At 47.8% G+C, this 16,280-nt stretch overlaps 1 long non-coding RNA gene across 1 annotated transcript in view; it reads left to right on the top strand.

The window, feature by feature from the left end:
• LOC120638885 overlaps positions 1-16,280 on the top strand; it is a 28,585-nt gene that overhangs the window by 3,083 nt on the left and 9,222 nt on the right. The window contains exon 2 of the long non-coding RNA XR_005660915.1: positions 5,278-5,434. This is a non-coding gene — a long non-coding RNA (uncharacterized LOC120638885). The remainder of the gene's footprint in view (positions 1-5,277; positions 5,435-16,280) is intronic.

Here is a 16,280-nt window from a genome sequence, read left to right as displayed (position 1 = left end):
CTTCAGAAATTTGTTGAAATTCGGAGCCTCACTCTGCCCACAACCATATGCACCTCCATAGCAGAGCAACCAGAAAATCCCCTAATGTTAGAGATCTCTTGGGTAGACTCTGAATCCTGAAAGCATAAGGATGGGCTTTAACGCTTCAGAATGCGCGGAGTCCAAACTTTTTGGTCGAGGGTTAAAATAACTGAACTCCTCGCAAGTCTGAAGCTTCACCTTCCCCCGGACTCCCACATTAATCTGTAACTTAGGGTGAAGCACCAAATTCTCTTTATTGCAGTAGATATTGTAGGCACAAAGTTCCCATGTACTTTTTATATAAAAATTTAAAGAATTGTTAACTAGAACGCTCCTGGGCAGAATGACTCCCCTGTTTAACAGTTTCCATCAGACCACAGTTTAATTACCACTCCTTTCTGCCAGTTTTCTCCAGAAATAATTATGACTGCATGAAGTCATTTCATTGGACATTTACAAACACTAGACCCGTAAAGGGGAGACTGTCAATCCCCTCCTGGCTCGGAAACGGCTGGGTGGACTGTCCCGGCCGAGCAGAACTGCCGTCGGGCCTTGCGGTATTTTCACGGCCACCATTCCAAGAAGATGTTCGAGAAGGGAGAGATGTGAAATGTGAGGTGTAAGGAAGGAGCATGGTCTCGAGTAAAGAGCACAGGCCTGGGTGGCAGAGGACCTGGATTTTAATCCCAGCTCTATCACTTATCTGCTGAGTGACCTTGGGGGAGTCACTTCACTTCTCTGGGCCTTGGTTACCTCATCTGCAGAATGGGGATTGAGACTGTGTCCAACCTGATGATCGTGTATCTACCCCAGTGCTTAATACTGTGCCTGACCGTTAGCTAGCCCTTAAGAAATACCATTTTAAAAAACAGGAATGAAAGAGAGGGATTGTTTAATCCAAGACCCAGGTATCACCGTGTTGTTAGGAAAGTTCACGGTCCAGCGGAGGAATTCATTTGATCCAGAACCCAAAAGGCAGAGAGTGATTTGTTGGTGTTGGCTCTAGTGTAAGGCAAATAATAATAATCATATTATTTATTTTTTAAAATTATTGTTATTATTGGATTTATTAAGTACTTACTAGGTACCGAGGTTCTAAGCACCGGGGTGGCTATAAGATCATCGGATTGGACACGGCGCCTACCTCCCATCGATCTCCCAAACTAATAGAGCAGGTAGCTCATCCCCATTTTAGAGAAGAGAAAAGTGAGGAACAGAAAGGGACAGAATGGTTAAGTGACCTGAACAAGGTCACAGAGCAGACCGTTAGAACCTGGCCCTCCTGACTCATGTTCTTTCCTGTAAACTACACCGTCTGCTTTCTGCATTTCTACAAGGGTCAGTAATGGACAGAAATCCACAAAGCCTCTCAGAAGCCTAACTAGGATTTATTGCCAAAAGACACAGTCTAGTTTGAGGTAATAGAAACAATGACTACGTAGACTGTGCTGAAGTCAACTGTATTCCAGCGGCAAGGATACTGATTTCATAAAACAGGAATTTCCGTCCCGGTCCAGATCAGGTTGCAGTGGTCCAAACAGTTAGATTCACCGATTGACCGCTGCAGTGTGATGCGAAGAGGGAACAGGGGGTGAGAGAGAGACGGACACTTTATTTTGGGAAGTGGAGGGAACACATAGGCCCTCTAAGAGAAAAGTAATTTAAGATTTGAAATACAGAAGAGGTCGGGAATGGAACCTAGCTGAAATGAGTTGGCCATGTCAAAAGAGAAAGAGTCAGATTAATGGCAGATTCAAAATTCTTAGGGTTTCCTTACCAGGATTACTGTTCTCTCACACATGAACTAGGAGGATCTGTGTCTATAGAACTGTACATACTTGCATTTTTAGGTTACGGTTCACCCACGGGATTTTTCCTAATGCAGCAAATTCATGGTCCCCGCCCCCCGCGATTGACATCTGTTGCCTGAGGATGCTGGAATGTCTGCAATCTCTCTACTCACCCTGCTGCCTCATTCACCTGCTTCGTTCTTCTCAAACATGATTTTGCCCGTCCCGCCTTCCTCACCCTTCCTCCTGCCTGGAATCCTTCCTCCTTCATATCCACCAGACCACGGCTCTCCACTTCTTTGGAGGCTCTTCTGAAGTCACATCTCCTTCAGGAGGTCTTCCCTGAATAATTTCTCCTCTCCCTGGGTTACACCCTCCACCTGCCTCCTTTCTTGCCAACACTTGTCCTGCTCTCCTCAGCACTTCTGTACCGACCGTACTTTTATACGGTCCCAACAACCTGTGGCACTTTTGTGCGTATCGGCCTTCATATCTTATGACTCTATCACTCCCTCCTCTCCTTCTTCCTCTGCTCAGCAAATGATTGTAGTCCTCGACTCCCCCACTAGATTATCAGTTTCTTGAGGGCAGAGATCAGGTCTGTTAACTATATTGTCCACTACTAAGTAGTCAGTATCATGCTCTGCACACAGTGCGTAGCGTTTACTAAAATACCGTTGATTAATGTCCAGCTTGCCTGATCTCTAGGCACTGCCCCGTGGCTCTCTAAGATAGCAGCAGGAGACGTCTCCTTCTGCTTCTCTTTAAGTCTGATAGAATCGGCGTATAGCCTCACATGCGCACATTTATAAAGTCCGTGTGCTGTTTTATCATGAAGCTCTATGGCCTAGAGCACTACACTGGAGATAGACCATTATTTGAGCACTATATGAGTGTAAAAGATGGTTCTTTACTGATCTGATTCATTTTCAACTCTCCTGTTGAAGTATATGCCTCCGGGCAGTCCCATCTTCCTGAAGCTGGGCTGTTACTTGTCCTCTAAATTCAGGGTTCCTTGAAAAGTTGAATAGCTGTTGGCTCCCCACACCATCTTAGGTACCCCACCACTCTTTTATCTCTTTCTTGTTCACCTGGTGTTTAATAATAATAATAAAATTATGGTACTTGTTAAGTGCTTACTAAGTGCCAAGCACTGTTGTAAACCCTGGGGTAGACACAAGTTAATCAGGTTGGACACCGTCCCTGTCCCACATGGGGCTCACGCTCATCCCCATTTTGCACGTGAGGCAACCGAGGCACAGAGAAGTGAAGTGATTTGCCCGAGGTCACACAGCAGACGCGTGGTGAAGCTGGGATTAGAACTCAGGTCCTTCTGACCCCTAGGCCTGTGCTCTATCCATTAAGCCATGCTGCTTAGAGGGTATAGGGAACCAGGGACAGTGGTTCCCTGGGGGAGAGGGTGGTGATAATTGTCCTATGCAGTTGACTGAGGGCAAACCTTAGGATTTAGACAGGAACAAACTCCATCTTTAAAACCGAGTTTTAGAAGGAGAGAAAGATGTTTACCCCCTTATCATTCTTACCGTTCTTCTTTAATGTTGCAGCAATTAGTCAAGTGGATTTCACTGGATTTCTAACCATATTGAGATGTAGGAAAATAATGGGGAAAGGTGTAATGTGCAGGGAAATCCAAAGGATCAGTCAGTCACATTTATTGAGCGCTTACTATGTGCAGAGCACTGTACTAGGTGCTTGGGCGAGTACAATATTACAGTTGGCTGACACGTGCACTGCTCACAAAGCACTTACGGCCTAGAGGTTTACTCATCGTTCATCCTCTCTGTGGGATTTATTGAGCATCTATTGAGTGCAAAGTACTGTACTAAATGTTTGGGAGAATACAACAAAATCAAAGGTACTCGCTGTGGGGCGGCAGAAGGCATTCCTGACGGTTCCCCCGATTTCAGAGAGCCAGGCCTAGTTCCAAAATGAGACCACCTCTAATAGTTCATTATAGGAGGCATAAAACACGTGGTTCATGCTAACAGATCCCCCTCTCATGACTAAGTTGACCAGGTGCCCTGATTTAGCTGGGACAGATCTCTAGTTTTGTCAACTCTCTCGGGCCATTTTAGAAAAATCGGCAGATGGCCTATAACTGAGAATGTTCCGGCTACCTCGCACCGACTCGCAGGTGTTCTTGCTCACTTCAGATTATTGTATTTCCATGTACAGGCTGGAGCCTGTTCCATACACGTTCAATTTAGGGTCCATAGCCTTCTCAGGCTTACAGTACCCATATTCCAGAATGCTGAAAGAGTTTCATTACCTCATAACACCTTTCTCTTCCCTCCCAACCCCCATTTTTTTGGTCACTGAGAGGCAAGGGGTATTTGTTAAGCGTTTACTGTGTCTTAAGCACTAGGATAGACACAAGGAGTTGGACACAGTTCCCTATCCTGCATGGGGCTCACACTCTAAGTAGGAGGGAGAACAGTAGAAATGAAGTATATTAAGTGACTTGCCCAAGATCACACAGCGAGCAGTTGGCAGAACCGGGTTTAGAGCCCGGGTTCTCTGACTCCCAGGCCCATGCTCTTTCCGCTAGGCCATGCTACTTCTCAAGTGTTCTAGTTTTAACAAAAATTTGGGCAGCCTAGCAAGAACCCAACAGAGGAACACCTCCAGAATTGAAAGTAAACCCTAAAGGATTTTACTAATCTATCCAGAAACCTAAATTGCATCAGCCCATCAATCATTGGTGTTTAATGAGCATAGACTGCTTGGCAGACACTCTACTAAGTGCTCGGGGGAGAGTACGACAGTAACTAGGCGCATATTTCTTGCCCTCAAGGAGCTACCGATTTAATAGATGTTTCTAAAGAACTCACCTTCTTTCCATAACCCATAATGCGAGGGGAATCATTTGTCTAGTGCTCATATTTCTGGGACTGGTAAGAATTCCGTTTGCAAGTTACCAAACATTGTTCAGAACTGCAGTTGATTAGAAATGCCAATGTGCTAATACCTTGGGCGTTGTTGACTGAAGATCTCAAATCCTCTCAGATCCTGGGGCTCACTGGAGGTTGATAGCTCTCTGCTCGCTTACCCGGGCGGCCTCGCTGACCACCACCTCTTGCATCCTTTAGCTTCTCGACAATGGGCGTATTAAAAAAAATAGACCTTCAGAGAGGGTGAGATTTCAACCAATATAAGAGTTGATCAAAGCAAATTCCACGTCTCCAAGATGAGCCATTGACCTTAAACCGGCGATAAAATGTATATGGCCCAGAATTCTCCCAGAAAGTTAGGGGCTAGCGGTCCTTAGTCAACATTTTCTGAGTTCTTCTTTTTTTTGTTAGAGGAAATAAAAGTATATAGGCAAGCAAACGCTCACCGTCCCCGTCCCCCCAAGATTTTGTCACATTCCATGACTCTCCTGTGGCTTTCATGCCTTCCTGACCCCCATTCTTATATTAACCTTTTGCCTCTTTGCTTGTTTTAGGGGCAGGCTCAGAGTCACAGAGGGCAGGAGGTTAATTGCAGGCAGGGATGGAGTCAGCATCATTTTACGGATCTTTCTGAACCCCGTGGTGCTCGTCTGTGAACCCGCTGTCTGCGGTGTCGGGGACTGAAACCAGGAGATCGGAAGCTTGGCTCAGGTAGGTCCAGGAGGCAGATTTTCCTCGGCTTATGTGTGTTCCCCCCCCGAAGAACTCTTCCTCTTCAGTTCATCCAGAGACTCACATGAAACGTGTGCTATCTACTAGACATTTACAGTTTATGACTCTTTTAAGTGAAGCAGCGTGGCCTAGTGGAAAGAGCCTGGGCCTAGGCGGCAGAAGGGCCTGGGTTCTAATCATGGATCTGCCAATTTCTTGCTCTGTTTCCTTGGGCAAGTCACTTAACTTCTCTGTGCCTCAGTCTCTTCAACTGTAAAATGGGGATTAAATACCTATTCTTCCTCCTACTTAGTCTGTGAGCCCCGTATGGGACAGGGACTGGTCTGACCTAACCCCACTGCTTAGAACAGTGTCTGACACACAATAAGCGCGTAAGAAATGCCATTTAAAAATATCCCAGTCCTGTAAGAGAGGACTAAAAATATTCCTGCCGTCATACTTTTCTTATGGTAGGCAAATGAATAAATAATAATAATTAGGGTATTTGTTGAGCTCTTACTATGTGTGAAGCACTGTTCTAAGCATTGGGGTAGTTACAAGGTAATCAGGTTGTTCCACACGGGGCTCACGGTCTTAATCCCCATTTTACAAATGAGGGAACTGAGGCACAGAGAAGTTAAGTGACTTGCCCAGGGTCACACAGTAGACAAGTGGCAGAGCCGGGTTTCAATAGTCATTCTTCTTTCCTCACCCCGCATGGATTCTCACTCCCTTTGGGTGAGTAGAGGCTCTTTCCATGGCTGCATTAGACATCGAAGGTACCTCACTTTTTGACTCTAGAAAATTATGTTGCTCAGCAGCTCATCTTAAGAAAGAATTCCAATAACTCCATCTTCCCACATACAGTTCACCAGTCTGTCCCCCTCACCCCCTGCCAGAGTGACGTCTCTGACGGCAGCTGGCATCGGCAGCATGAAGCCCTATACCAGTGCTGGGGCTCATTAGTTTCAATTTTAATTAAAATTCTTACTTGCCCACATCCTGATTGCATTTCGGTCTAGCCTAATTCTTTTCAGGTCCAGGGCTAACTTTCACTCTCTTTGTCCCTCTGAGAACTGGTACCCAATCACTATCCCAGCTAAAGAGACCTGCTCTTGGCAAAGACAAAAACAAAAAAAAAAAAACCAAGCACAGGCTGTAACATTTCAAGGCTCTTAAAGTTGGATAGCATGAGTGGTAACAATAATAATAATGGTGGTATTTGTTAAGCACTTACTATGTGCAAAACACTGTTCTAAGCGCTGGGGGGAGATACAAGGTGATGAGGTTGTCCCACGTGGGGCTCACAGTCTTAGTCCCCATTTTACAGAGGAGGTCACTGAGACAGAGAGAAGTGAAGCGACTTGCCCAAAGTCACAAAGCTGGCAAGCGGCGGCGCCGGGATTGGAACCCATGACCTCTGACTCCCAAGCCCGGGCTCTTTCCACTAAGCCATGCTGCAAGATGGTCTGCTCCTTGCTCTGTTTCAACTCAGACCCTGGTGTTTGGTCAACATAAATTTATTCCACGATTTTAACCGGAGACAACTTGCCTATGCGGGTTCTTGTCTGGCATTCGGGAACCAGCCCAGAGGCAGCTGAGACGGCTCCCAGAGCAGGGGAGGTAGGATGGGACACCCTGGCATTTGACCACCTTAATAGCCCGCTCCCTCGCCTTTTCCTCGGTCCCCTTTTTTTTTTAAAAAAAAATTAAGCGCTTACTATGTGCTGGGTACTGTACTAAGCACTGGGGTAGGCACAAACTAATCACGTTGGACACAGTCAGTGTCTCACATGGGGCTCACAGTAGTAATCCCCATTTTGTAGATGAGGGAACTAAGGCCCAGAGAGGGCGAAGTGTCTTGGCCAAGGTCACGCAGCAGACAAGTGGCAGAGCCAGGATTAGAACTTGGGTCTTTCTGACTCCCATGCCCGGGCTCAATCCACTAGGCCTTGTTGCTCTTCCTGTAGGCTCTCTGCAGCCCACCCCTCTCCCCTCTGTGAACTTTCACTCTTCCCCTCCTCCCCACCCCGGCATATAAGGAATATCTGATGGCAAGTGAATTTTCTGGCTCCCGTACCGTCCCTCTGCCTGAACGTAGAGTTTTGAGGCCACCCCTCCAGATGCAGCGGACACATCTCAGTCCAGGTCACGGTGCTCAGAAAAAGGAAGGGCAGCAGGGGTCTTCGAAGCCAGCTCTGACCCTGTCCACCTGTAAAGCCCGTCCGGAACTCTCCTCCCATCAGCGGGGCTCAGTGGTCTCCCTGCCTCTTGGCGGTGATAACCCCCAGTTTCATATTAATAGTTGGCAACCGTGCCTTTCTCCGGGTGGTTCCCGCTTAACCAAACCGTTCCGAGTTCCTTAAATCTCCCCCCGTACGTCGGTCCCTCTGGCCCCTTAATCGTTTTTGTAGCTCTTCTCTGAACTCACTCCAGTTTGCCCACATCTTTCTGGTAATGAGGTGCTCAGAACTGAATGCAGCATTCCAGGTGTGGACTTGCCAGGGCCCTGCTGGGTGGGGCTGGCGGTGAGGGGTGTGGGAGGAGAGAGAATGAGAGAGACAGAGACAGAGACACATGGTCGGTCTGCTCATAAACACGTGCGGCAGCTTTCCAGGGAACCGAGTCAAAGTTCTGGGTAAGCGGGTTTCAGAAGGAAGAGGGAAATGACTCTTGAGTCAGAGGGAGAAGTAAAGCCAGCTGCCTGGCAGGATGGAGGGCTGGAGGTATATTTGAAGAAAGCCCTCACTGGAAAAAATGACATTGAACCGCAGATTCTCAACAGGACGTTTACCCGCAAATAAGGGCTGCCGAAACGAATCGGTGGAAACAATAGCCGAAACAAAGGGCAAGTGATCTGTGGGTTTGGCCTATTTCAGTGCTACAACCAATCGATTGATCAGTGGGTTACTGAGCGCTTATCGTGTGCAGAGAACTCCTCTAAGCGCTTGGGAGAGTTTAATAGCTCTTGCAGTTGATTTTGTATTTATCTATCTTCGTGTACATGATGGAGTTTCCCATCAAGAATGACAGAATGAGCCTCGGTCTTGAGACTTTGGGAACGAGAAGGAATCGATCAGAGTGATAGTGATTTGCTCAGTGCCAGGCTCTCTTTCATCCCGGGGTAACAGTTTGGCAAAAGCATGGGCCTGGGAGTCAACGTACCCGGATTCTCATCCCAGTTGTGCCACTTCCTTGCTGTGTGACCTTCGGCAAGTCATTTAACTCCTTGGTGCCGTAATTTCCTCATCTGTCAAGAGGTTATTAAAGTACCAGTCTTCCTTCTCCTCTTAGACCGTGAGCGCCTTTTGGGTTGGGGACTGGGTCGAACCTGATTATCTCGTAATTACCCCGGGGCTTAGTACAGAGAGCTTGTGACCCAGCTCCTGAGGCCCTTGAGATGGCTTTCCGTGCCCAGGTTGGGGTTGAGTTGCTGGATGTGGAAACATCCGTGCCGTCTCATGGCTTCCGCCGGATATGCGGTGCAGCGTAGTGATGCCAAACACACCGTTCTGCGGAAGTATACTGAGTTTGTCCAACCTCCAGGAGTAGTAATAGTATTTATTAAGTGCTGACGGAGCTCAGGACACTGTACACAGTGCTGGGAATAAATAACCAGTAGGAAGTATTCACGGTCCCTGCTCCTTGGGGGCTCAAAGACCTAGAGTGTTTCTCAAAGGGGACAAGATTTGCCCCAGAGCCTTTGGGTTCCCCCAGCAGGTCCCTCTAAATCCGGGGGCCTCTTCCTAGCTGCGGGATTTAGTAGCGGGAGGGAGCCTGGGTAAAGAGAGGCTTAGATTCAAAAAAATAGACATATTAATACTAAAAATTGAGGTATTTGCTAAGCCCTGAGTTACTATATGCCAGGTCCTCTGCTAAGCCCTGAGGCAGATACAAGGTGATTGGGTTGAACGCAGGCCCTGTTCCAAGTAGGGCTCACGGTCTTAATCCCCATTTTCCAGTTGAGTTAACAGAGGACAGAAAAGTGAAGTGACTTGCCCAAGGTCACATACCAGGCACGTGGCAGAGTCGGGAATAGCGCCCAAGTCCTTCCGACTCTCCGAGCTACGCTCTGTCCACTAAGTCACGCCGTTTCTCTAATAAAGGCGTTTGGTGCCATTTCTGTATCGGGCAGGCAGACACACCAGTTGAAAAGCAGATCGCCTGGTGGAAAACCAGACAATTGCCTGCGCTATTCCTCTGTTACCTCAGGGTAAGATCGATCAGTCGTCTGTAGCCTGTCCTCCCACGGTCGGCTCTTCTCCTCTCCAGGGCCACTGACGTCGACCCTGGAAATATCTCTCAACTTGTCCAGGTGCTTTAAACGACACCATGGGCCAACCTAACAGTGAACTCTGGAAGGGAAGGGAAGGCGGGTTGGAGAGCAGCAGCTACTTTGGACACAGCTGGGCTCTCCTAAGGTTGTTAGGTCTTCAGGGGCCTCTATACCCAAAATAACGCTGGATAGTTAAATCCGACCACGTGCGAAATGGCAGCTGCCTTTTAATTTTTAATGGAATCTTTTAGGGTATTTTTATGGCCCAAAGTTCTGCGTTTTCACCTTAATGAAGGAGCAAAATGTGTTTCTCTTACTATCGATTTCATAAAACGTTTAAAACCATTTCTGCGGCGCTTAACAATGTTGTAGCCGTGGGCCTGGTTGGCTCAACCCATCCCCGGTTGCCTCCTGCCCTCCTGCCCACGTTTTTTTTTTCAAACGGTATTTATTAAGCGCTTACTAAGTGCCAGGCACTAAAGTAACCGCCGGGGTAGATACAAGCTAATCAGGTTGGACAGGAGTCCATGTCCCACAGGGGGCTCACAGTTTGAATCCCCATTTTACAGATGAGCTAACTGAGGCACAGAGAAGTGATGTGACTTGCCCAAGGCCACACAGGAGACAAGCGGCAGAGCTGGGATTAGAGTCCAGGTCCTCCGACTCCCAGGCCCGTGCTCTTTCCACAAGACCACACACCTTCTTCCAAGGGTCATCTGCTGCCTTTCGGACCAAGGCGGTCACGTGAGAAGGAGCTGTCACCATCTGGGGTTGAAGGGGAAGCTGATAGGAAAAAGTCGCTGATATGAAAAAGGTGTAGACTGCGGAGAAAGACCACGGAGCCGTAAGTCAGGAGACCTGGGTCCTCATCTTGGCTCTGCCTCTGAGCTCCTGTGTGACCGTGGCCAAGTTATCGTCATCATTAATGGTATTGAGCGCTTACGGCGTGCAGTGCTTGGAAGAATGCAGTAAAACTGAGTTGGTAGACACGTTCTCTGCCCACGATGAGTTTACAGTCTAGAGTCACTTTGCTGCCGAGGAAACTGAGACACAGAGAGGATAAGTGGAGATAAAAATCACAGTCTCTTTCTGCCTCAAGGGAATTGTGACAATAAAAATGAGATAATCGACGTGAAAACGTTTGGTAAAAATAAAAGCACTCCACCACCAAAAGTCCTTCACCAAGCCTTGCAAGTAGCTTTTTGTCCACTCTCATGGGATGAGTTCTGACTTCTGCTGGTAGACTGCTTTCATTTCCTTACTTTTCTTTTACCCTTTGGAGTGAGGGAGAAGGCAGAAAGGCAAAAAAAACCACTCATTTTTTCTGGGAGCAAAACATTTTCCCCCTCCTAGCACCCCCTCTTCAAATAGAACAGAACTCACCCCATTTTCAAAACCCTCTTAAAATCATCCCTCCTTCAGGAAGCATTCCACACGCTTCAGGTCATGTCAACAGCTCCCCTGGCACTTTTATTTTACACCTATGTATATTCATCTGTTCTGCCTTTTCGACTCTGGCTTCTACCACTTATATCCGTATTCTTCCTCCTGCTCACATTCTTAGTAAACAGTCTCTCTCCTCCTGCCTCCGGCGTTAGATTACAAGCTCCTCGAGGGCAGGTAATGCCATCAACATCACACACTCTCCGGACTCTACAGGAAGACGCGAGGTAGAGGAAAGTGCTGGATCTTTGGATCTTATTTTTTTTATGGTATTTGTTAAGCGCCTCCTCTGTGCCAGGCACTTTACTCGCAGTCTTAATCACCATTTTACAGCTGAGGTGACTGAGAGCCAGAGAAGCCAAGTGACTTGCCCAAGGTCACACAGCGGATATGTGGCGAAGCCCGAATTAAGCCAGGTCCTTCCGATGCCCAGTTCTCTACTCGCTGGGCTACGCTTCTTCCCCGAAGCAGTCGTTCCTCCCGGCCTGAAGACCCCGGGGAGTTATGTGCCCGCCCAGACGCCAAGGAGATCTGCCGGGAAGGGCATCCAGCCTGTCTTCCTCAGGTTTGAGGAATGATGGGGGCTTTTCCCTCCACAGCCCCAAGCAGTTTTCCTGTCAGAAACGCCCATCCGCCCCTGTCACCGGAAAGCTATGCGCTGGTAAACTCACGACAGCAGTTCAAGGTTAGCGAACCCCAGACAACACCCCGAGGGCGGGCCAGCACCAAGGCGCCTACTATCCCCGAGCCGCTAATTTGCTGGACACCGCACAGCCCCTTTCTGTCCCCTCCCCCCAGGTTGTAGGCGAGTGGAACCCATTAACATTTAAAAATATTTGCAGAAATCAGAGGGGAAAAAAGGTATTTCTGGAGGGCCATTACTCAGTACACTTTCATGTGTGCCAAAGTTTGCTGGCATGGCTTCGACTTTGATATGGAACATCTGGGCAGCTGCTGCTTGCCGTTAGAGCATATAGATTGGCCAGGGGCAGCAAACAAAAGGGGCTTGTGCAGGAATGTCTGAGGGGGGAAATGCCTCGGAAAAAGGAATCGAGTAAATGCTCTCTGTGAAAGAAGCCTTAATGCACATCCCATGTTCAGGCTTAAAAAAAAATGGGGGAGGAGGCGATTAAAAGGTGGGGGAGGGCGGCGGGTTTGGGGGATTTCTCTCCCTGCAAGAGTGTCAGGGTAATGAACGTCAGAGGCTGGTCTGAAGCACATACAACTAGCCTTGTTCTCCTGCAGATCTCCTGGTCATGCAGTTGGAAAAAATGTAGTTCTCCTGCAGGTCTCCTGGTCACCGCAGTTGGAAAAAACGTATGTGCTCCCGGGGGAAGATGGACAGGGAATCGGCAAACGGCTTCTTGGGCGCCCTGACTTTTCTAATCCATCAGCTGAGCGCTTACTCTGTGCGGAACACCGTATTAAGCTCTTGGGAGAGCGCAACACAACCAGATTAGCGGACGCGTTTCCTGCCCGTGATGAGCTTACAGTCGATCTCACGGTCCTTCGAATGCGACCGTTAGTGGTGCCGCGCTAGGTCAGCCCTGGGGCCACGAGGCCGGTGTTCTGTCTGTAATAGTTGATCTATCGATCAACAGTAGCGATGTGTGTCTCCAGTGCGCACGGCTATAAACTAAGCGCTTGGGAGAGTTACATCGTGGACCTATAGACCGTACAGGTCTACAATGTAAGCTCGACCCTCTAGACTGTAAGCTCGTTATGGGCGGTCAGTGTGTATCTTTACCGTTATATCGTACTGTCCCAAACAGTACAGTGCTCTGCACGCAGTGAGAGCTCAATAAAGATGATCGAATGAATGGATCGACCTATTGTTCATAAACCTAAATGAACGCCTTCTCGAGCCACGCGACTTCTCTAACTTCCCCTCTAGCATCTACGTCTTTATCATCTAAACTGTCCCCCCACGGACCGCTCCGTTAATTGGCCCAAGGCCTTCTTGCACCTCTTGATATTTTCTACCTCCAATCGATCAATCAAGCAGCGGTATTTATTGAGCGCTTACTGTGTGCACAGCACTGTACTCCGTGTTTGGGAGAGTACTTTACGACGGAGTTTGGAGACACGTTCTCTGCCCACAACAGATTTACAGTCTAGAGGGGGAGCAGTTCTGTTCTAGCCCGGGGCTCCCGGGGGGCTGCTGTTCCACTTAGGAAATGATATAATAGACTCTGAGTTCAAACCAATAGAGAAGGGAGTCAAGCTACGTAGTCCCAGTACCCTGAGCCTTAATAATGTTGGTATTAAAAAATAATGTTGGTATTGCCGGTCACCCCTGCATCTCACCCCTTGCAGGTTAGGGGTGAGAAATTGTCCAGGTGAGAAGTCCAGGAAAATAAAGGGAGAGACTTTTGTAATGGGAACTGAACCAAACCATCCCCTCTTCCAATTAGAAACCGATCCGTTTTCTATAATAGATTCCAAACCCACCTGGCCCCACGGCCAGCTTGCCAAGGACTTCAGGGAACTCCTAAGTAGGACCAAGCTGGTTAGGTTAGACTTTATATGAAATTCAGGGTCGGGCGTGGCTTCAACAAGAACCCATGTAGAATTTAGCTGCCCTTTGGGGTTTTCAGGTTGATTCACACCTAAAGCTTTAGGACTAAAAGTTTGGGGAACAATGGGTGGTATTTATTGAACGCATACTGATGTGAGCCACTGTTCTAAGCACTTGAAATAGTACAAAAGAAGCAAATCCTTCTTCCTCTGACTTAGACTGTGAGCTCCATGTAGGACATGGGCTGTATCCAACCTGATTATCTTATATCTGCCCCAGCGCTTAGTGGGGCACTTAACAAGTACCATTAAAAAAAAAAGAAACATTTCCCACACTTGAGGGGCTTACAACTTATGGATCGTGGGAGAGGGTTTTAACTTTCAAATCGGCAGCAGCAGCAGAGCAACCTTGACCTGAAATCTCTTTGAACGAGCAGTTTGCTTCCCCCCGTCCATTTTCTGGTCACCGGTCTAGGCTTTGAAGACACGGAATGGAAAATCCAGTATCATTTTCCAGAGTTCGAGTCACGCGATAGACCGTATGCACTTGTGCGACTCCTGCACGCTCATTCTTGTGCATGGTGTGGCCAGGTTTTATATGTCTGCTTGTCTCTCACAATAGATTTTAATATTCTTAAAGGCAAGGAACCTCTTGTATTCTACTTTGCAATTTCCTCTCTTAGTCCAGTACGGTGGTTTGGACTTACAGGGGGCCATTGACCCGATTTTGTACCGGTTGTATCTTTGTCAGCTGGTCTATCTCTGTCCGCTACAGATACGACAGTGGACGCGTTTATGTCCATAAATATCCAGCCTCCCTCTGCTTCGGTCCTACCTCCCAGTTTCATGGGTTGGAAGGGAATCCGGAAAGGGAAAGAAAAGACTGTGGAGCGAGTGGCAGGGGTTCATTCATTCATTCATTCGATTGTATTGACTGAGCATTTAACTGTGTGCAGAGCACTGTATCAAGCACTTGGGAGAGTCCACTGTAACAATATATAGACACGTAAACATAACGAGCCGATTACGAGCTTGGGTGTTCCCATTGGAAAAGCACTCTCCGTTCAGACAAATGTGGCGTGTTTTCAGAAAATTATGCATATGGCGCTATGTGCCCGGTGTCACGCGTGCGACGTCGTCCACTTCTGTATGTCCAGTGTCGTCGGGGACCATCCGGGGCCATGCCAGATGTACTCGATGAACACGGATGCCGACGCCTTCCTCCGGTATTCACCAGAAACCCATTTCCGGGTAAAACCTGCCCTAGCAGAAAATCATCCGACATCTAACCTAAATCCCTAGCGCTGTAGTTTAAGCCCATTTCCTTTTACGTTGTCCTCAGTGGGGATGGAGAACAGCTGGCCGCCACCCTCTGACTAACAACATTCAAATACAAAGGCCTTTATTGAAGCAACCATCAGCCCTCTTCTCTCCGGGCTGAATAATCCAAGTTCCTTTAACCTTTCCTCATAGATCTTATTTTCCAACCCTTTAATCATCTCTGTGGTTCTCCTCTGAACCCTCTCCAAATTCTCCACGTGACTTTTTATTTGAGGAGCCTGGAACTGGACTCAGGACTATATAGTAAGGGCTTGTCCAGTGGTAAGTAAAGTGAGAAGATTACCTCATGGATTTTACACACTTTACTCATATTTAGGTTTTCCAGGATTCTCTTGCCTTTTTTTTTTTTAACAAAAACATCACATAACCGACTCATTTATGGTGGTCCACCCCTCTCTACTTTTACGCTGTTTTCACACGGAGGTAGCCCCACTCACACGATCTCCCATCTTATAGTTGAGTAGTTTCTGGTCCCTCCTTCAGGCTTCTCACTGGGTTTGCCCCAGTTTCACTTCATTCAGTTTCTGATGACTCTTCCAAAGTATCAGATCATTTTTAAAGTCCCAACTTTAGCTCCAGAGTCCTGAGCTTTCCCTTCCTCAGGCCCCTCATCTAGCTCCCACACCCCTTATCTATGAATTTAAAGGGAATGGTTTGCTTTCCCTCACTCAGGTGATGGATGAATACTCCGAGTCCAGGCCTCGGCGCCTCAATAAGTGCCCCCTTCTCCCCAGCCGATGTTGAATCATGTTAATAAGAGGGACCCCGAAGGTGACAAACCCCCAGGGACACACGAGCAACACTTCTCCCCCGTAGTCTAGCTTGTCCTTGGTCTCTGAGTCCCATGGGGTTCTGAGACTTTCCAGTCAGGGTGAAAAGGCCCCAAATGGTGACTTTTTTGACCTGTTTTCTCTTTGCACCCCATCCCCTCCCAATTCCCTGTGTTGTTTTTTTGTCCCGGCACTCAAAAAAAAAGTTGGCATCCATACAGGCGCTGCCGATCATTTTGGGGCCACCATTCATAGTCCTATAGATCAAAGTAATCAATCATCTCAGAGAAATATTTAGTGTGTATTTGACCAACTTCTTGTTTACGTAGATTTATAATGGTAATTATAACGATGACATCTGTTAAGCGCTTACTATGTGCCAAGCACTGTTCTAAATGCTGGGGTAGGTATGAGGTAGTCAGGTCGGCACAGTCCCGGTCCCGGCTGGGGCCCATAATCTAAGTAGGAGGGAGGACAGGTTTTGAATCCCCATTTTACA

This window comes from Ornithorhynchus anatinus, chromosome 16 (genome assembly GCF_004115215.2).
Source record: "Ornithorhynchus anatinus isolate Pmale09 chromosome 16, mOrnAna1.pri.v4, whole genome shotgun sequence".
In the NCBI taxonomy this organism is placed as follows: domain Eukaryota; kingdom Metazoa; phylum Chordata; class Mammalia; order Monotremata; family Ornithorhynchidae; genus Ornithorhynchus; species Ornithorhynchus anatinus.
Note: the sequence above shows the minus strand (reverse complement) of the source record. Positions and strands in the feature narration are given on the sequence as shown.